Consider the following 6,143-nt stretch of genomic DNA (forward strand, 5'->3'; position numbering starts at 1 on the left):
GGAGGAGGCATTTATGGGCGAGTACCAGGTCAATATTGAATTATATGTTATGTTAGCAATATATTTGCAGTAAAGCAGCAAATTCAGCTATTAAAAGGAGATGTGCTTTACAGTGCTTTGTCTTTATATATAATTCAAAGATTTGATCTTGGCAGTCTGCAGTGATTGATCCCAGTGGGACTTCTGACATTTCAGCCATATATACCAATAACTGAGACGTGCTGCTCTTTTCCTCTGCTGTGTTTCTGAAACAGCAGAGTGCGGTGGTATTTCCGCCAGGAACCATGAGGTGGCATAACGTGCTCAGCAGAACAGCAGCCAAACCTTCCTTTTAATATTCCTTTGTACATCGTATTTCTTGGCATATTAGGTTTTAATGGGGAAAGACAGGCTGTAAAATTAGTTGAGCTTTTAGAAACCCTACTCTGCAACAAAAGCAATGACGGAGATATTTGTGTGCTTGTATTTTGGGGTGATTTTCATTCCAGTAAATAACCATTTTGAGCAGTCTGCTACATGGTGATACTAAAAATAAAAATCACTGTTCTTTTCCTTTTTCTTTATATTTTTTATTTAATTTTATTTTGTTTTCTTTCCGCTACAGAGTTCTGTTTTTAGTGTGCTACCTTTCGTAATTCTGATTTCTTTACTTTCCCAAATCTCTTTTTCAGGGCCCCTTTCAGTGCTTGCCTGTCCAGGGTTGATTTTTCCTTTCAGATTATTGTGATGTAAAATAGGTTTGATGAGATTAAACTAGCCACAAGTCTAATTTCTTACTAAGTAGGCAGATTAATAGAAGTGCCTTCTAAATCAGATACACATTATACATGTTAGATATATACATGAGCTTAGTATTCCCCCAAACACACTTACCTTAGTGAAGTCCTAATTTAGATAAGATCTTTATCAGAGTGAATGAATTTAATATTCTATCATCAAAAGCACATCAGGGCTCATTTCTTGAGATCAGCTCCTTCTATTTTGTCGCTGGGGTCGCTGGCCAGGCACAGACACCAGCACAGTGCAGGTGAGCACCACAGCCCCGGACCAAGGCTTAAAGGCAGGTAAGTGCAGCCTTGGAGCCCAGCAGGAGAGGTGTCCCATGAGGTTTCCCCAGCAGGCTGCTGCAGGGTGCAGAGCCCAGGGCTGAGACCTGCTGTGACAGTCACGACTCGGGTGTCCTCCAGAGATGGCAGCCAGTGCTGGCACCAGGATGGATCCTGGGGCTGCTTCCATAGCTGGCCAATGATCTCCACTGGTGTTGTTCTCCAAACCTCCAAATGCTTGGAGGAAAACTTCCTGCAGCAGCCCAGACATATCTTCCTCTAAACTTCAGGGAAAACAGATTTATTTGAATTATAAAGTCTTTAGAAACCAAACCATGGCTATTAAAATATATATGTGTATGTGTGTGTGTGTGTGTGTATGTAAGAGTGGCATAGAAGGTTTCTCATTATCACACACCTGAAGGTCTGGCTTCAGTTTATGATCCAGGCAGCTTTACTTGACAAGAGAAAATCCAGAAATTGCAGTGTGGATTACAAATATGAGATCAAGTTTGTTTAATCAAGCTGTTGGCTTGCATTTTCCCCAACACTGGTGACTCTACCTGCTTGCCATTCTGGTTCTGGCTATGGAGATAAAGCAGCATAAGAACACACCAGTGACATTTTATGAATAGTATGGTCCAACACAGGAAGCTGATTTCTTTGCTCGCATGTAGCACAGTTCTCATTCCAAATACATCACGTGCTAGAGGATGCTGTAACCCCTCCTTGCAAATGATGCTCTACTAATTGGGCAGGTACGCACTGTTGTGGAAAATGAGAAATTAGATTACTCTTGGAATCGCATGCAGCCAACATAAAATTCAAGCTTCAGCAAGTCTGCTTGGCACTGACTTACAGGAATGTTTTGAAAGCATGGTTGCATTTGGGTGGTGTGAAATAAATAGGAAACTGGGACAGAAAGCTTGAAGAAGTGATATTGGGTCCTAGGGGAATAAACAAAACAAGGAGAACCTTTTTTGCATTCCTGGGATTATTTATGCATGGCTGCTGCTTAGTGAGACTATCTTCAGAGCCCGTTGCTGGTTTTGAGAGGCAATGGACCATGCAAGGGCAGCTACTCCACAAAGCTGTCACATCCAGGACTGTGTTGTGTGACTGATGAGCAGGTACTCATGTGGAAGCAGGAATTAAATCCAGATGTTTAATTTGTTTAAAATCAAAGAGAATAATTCAAACTACAACTTCTGTGAAGGAAGTGGAAATTATTTCAAGGAGCAGTCATTTATCAGTAGATAAATAAAGATGGTTTCTCAGCCTGGGGAAAATGGCACAACTTATATGTAGCTGTCAAACAGCAAGCAGTACAGGCTAGGTCTGTGTCCTTGGCTGCTAAATAATTATTTAGGGTCCTGAGCAGCCCTGTGTCCCCTTAGAGTGAAGCAGAGTGCTGCTGGTAATGCTGGGTGATCAGAGCTGACATACTGGGAGCACACTGCCAGCATGCAATGCAGGCATAGCTCAAAGGGGCAAACCACTGCAGCAGTAACCTTGATAAAAAGTATCTTCTTTATGGGCCCGTTTTCACAGATCTGAATTCCTATCTATATCCTATCTATAACACACGAAGCCTCTGCAAACTAATGAATCTCTCAGGCTGATCCCTAGTTATGGTTGCAGGGATTGTCAGCTCCCTGGGCAGAGTCACTGGAGAGATCACTTCTTTAGGGCTGCATTGATGAGGGCACCCTCCACTTTATTCAGCCCTAACCCATCTGACATGTCCTCAGGATGCAACCCGGCCACCCTGCTGTAAAAGTGTTATTGTGGCATGTGACAACCCCATCACTGTGTTGGGCACTAAGGAGGTTTCTGTCAAAACACCCAGAACAGCAGGTAAGAGAAGAACTCATCTGTGAAAAACATCCTGCTGATCTCGAAGCTTTAACATGGAAGGAGCATTTTCCCAACCTGAAATTTTTTGTCTAAAAGAGCTGCCAGGTTGTAATTTGTTATAATTAAGCTAGATGAGGCTGATACTGGAAGGAGGCAAACCAATTAGTTTGGGACGTCAGTTTTTGTTTTCCACTGTCAAAGTCTGTTAAAGGACCTTGATAGATTGCTGGGTTGGCTTTTTCAGCCTGCTAATCCCCACATGAAAGACAGGCAGGCAGCTGGGTGCAGAGAAGCACGTTGCAGTCAGTGTTGAGAAAAGGGTTGCATCTGCCAACATGGTGCTTGGAGGTGACAATGGTGTTACAATGCCTGAGCTGTGGGCAACTGGAGGAAGAGGTGAAACTCAGGATCCAAGAGAAGTCTTGCATGATAGCTGTGAATGAAGAAAGCCTACACTTGAAGCTGTTTGGGCTAAAATCTGACATTTTTTTTGGTGCAGAACTAAAGGCTTTTTAGTGACCCAACTATGTGCTCTCAGGTTTTAAGTAAGAAAAGTTAGTATTGTCTCATGCTAACCAGACCCCTTGCTTCAAATTCCAATTAATCATATACAGTAAATACCATTGTCTTAATCACAGAATCAAATAAGTTGGAAGAGACCTCTGAGGTCATTGTGTCCAATCTGTGACCAATCACCACCATGTGAATTAGACCAGGGCACTGAGTGCCACATCCAGCCCTTCCTTAAACACTTCCAGGATGTGACTCCACCAGTTCCCTGGGCAGCTCATGCCAATGTCTTATCGCCCTTTCTATAAAGAAATTGTTCCTAATGTCCAACCTAAACCTCCCCTGGTGCAGTTTAAGACTATATCCTCTCATCCTATCACTAGCTGCCTGGAAGAAGTTGCTGAGCGATATTTGGCTACAACCTCTTTTCATGGAGCTGTAGAGAGTCATAAAACACCTAAAACTCCTTTTCTTCAGCCTAAACAACCACAGCTCTCTCACCTGCTCCTCAAAAACTTGTGCTCCAGACTCTTCACCAGCTTTGTTGCTCTTCTGTGGACAATGTCACCTGCACTACTGAAAACAGTTATTGGATAAAACCAGGCATCAGTTCCCATGGGTTTAACTAATAGAGTTCTACTGAAAATCATCTATAATAGTTAATATCATATCTTATAATAATATCAATTTAACACTAAAAGAAATAATACTAAAAAAACACCCTTCAGCCAATCCAAGCTGTGAAGTCTTTCAGGTCTTTGAATTGAATTTCAAAAAACTTCAAATTTTATGTAAAAAATCTCTATGGATATGAAAGAATCCAACCAATAATTCCATGAATTGTAATATATAATCACGATATGTCTCTGCACCAGGCAAAAATCTGTTAAATCCTTGCTTCAGTTTTTGTTTTCAGATCCTCACGACATCAGCTGCTCTCTTAAGAAACTGGTGATACCTGGCTCAGTCCTTGGTGAACATGCAGTGCCATATTTCTGTAGTCTCATCCCACTTTTACTGTCAGCTAAAGTACTGTGGCAAATCTGATTCTCCAAAAACCTGCAATTAAACAGAAACTTGGGAAAAGAAAAAAAAAGTCAAAAAGTTTGAAGGACAGATCTTCATCTGCCCTGAAGTGTAACAGTATGACTTATTAATGCCATCAAAACAGTTTCTAGCAACTGATAATCTCCAAGGTTTTAAGATTGTCAGCAAATTTTGTTTTGCAGCACAAACCCAGTCATTTCCTGAAACTGAGTGGTTCAGTTAAGCTTAAGAAAACTATCCACGTTTATTTAGAGAGACAACATTCATTTCCTATGTAGCTGGCTGATCTGGGACTCACCTAACACTGAAACATTGCTGAAAGCATGTTCTGCAAAAGTAAAGGAACTACTACTCAAGGTTTCCTACAAAAATATTCACCAATATGTCCTACTCTTTTACAGGACATGGCAATTAACAGACAAATGCATTTATTATTCTCAAGGTTTTTTTACCCCAACATGTACAGGTTGATTGATACTATTTTGGGTGTCCCGGTTTAGAAAAGAATGACAGCTTCCTTTGGCATTTCAGTCTGCATTTTGGCTGGTTCTAATGAAGACAAATGCTTCTCAATCAGGATTGTTCTGCTTATTAAGTGAGACAGATGGCACACTCACTGTATTGGTAATGATTCTGAGATTTTAAGTGTATTTGGAATATACTGGTTTGCATCCCCTAGCTAAAAAGTGATCGATATTTCAAATAGAGGAGAACTTGGGTTCTGTCTTTGCCAAATTTTTGTGACATGTACACAGTTCTGAAGGACCTACAGAAAGACAGGTTTTAGATACATTCAGACAAATCTGTAAAACGTGGTCCAGCAGACACGCCTTGGCAGAAAATCAAGCACACACCTTCCAAATCCCTGCCAGAACTGTGTGTTGAACTTGTGCCATCAAGGGGGGTGTAGCACTCATTCCTGTGCTTTCCACCTGGTCCTGAGGGCAGCACTGGGTTCAGTTGAAGGTTTTTATTTGAGGTATATCCAGCCCCAGAAATACTAAAGAAGGGTTTTTTTTTCAGTTGCCATTTCTTTTTAACTTTGTCTTAATATTTACGTCATGCTCAGTTTCAGGGAAGGTTAACCGAAGTTCAGGTTGTGTTTTCTCCAAAGTCAGAAAGGTCTTTAAGTTAACCAGCTGGAAAACAGATGGATGCACCACAAGACCCTTGTTACCTGAAAATATTAGACTCTACTCCCATTGTATTTATTCAGACCCCAAATAGATTCATATGGGTAAATAACACGAATTTTAGAAGGGAAAGAATCAAGACAAGATTTCTTCTAGCTCTCACCTGCTCAAACTTGAAAATACATGATAGAAGAGGAGACTGAAAATTTAAGACCTAAATGTTGTTTAGATCAGATGAAGGTTTCTTAGGATACCTATGGAGGAACTGTGTGGGCATCTGTTCAGCCTCTGAAGCAGAGGTAGAGAAACACATATCAGAAGGAACAGCTTTCCTGGCTGTCCCACCAATCGAATGTTTAAGTGAGAAAAGTGCAAAACCACAAACAGACTCAAAAACCCCGTGATGTTTCTTCTCAATGTTGAGGCACATAGGCTCTGTGGAGTGACATGCCTCTCTGGGGCATACAAATCTACACAGCACTTTATATTGTAATCAAGATGAAAGAAACAAAGTGTTCTGCTAAAAAGACTGCCGGCTCTCCAGAGAAAA

The sequence above is a fragment of the Cyanistes caeruleus genome, chromosome 1 (genome assembly GCF_971803275.1).
Source record: "Cyanistes caeruleus chromosome 1, bCyaCae1.hap1.1, whole genome shotgun sequence".
NCBI lineage: Eukaryota > Metazoa > Chordata > Aves > Passeriformes > Paridae > Cyanistes > Cyanistes caeruleus.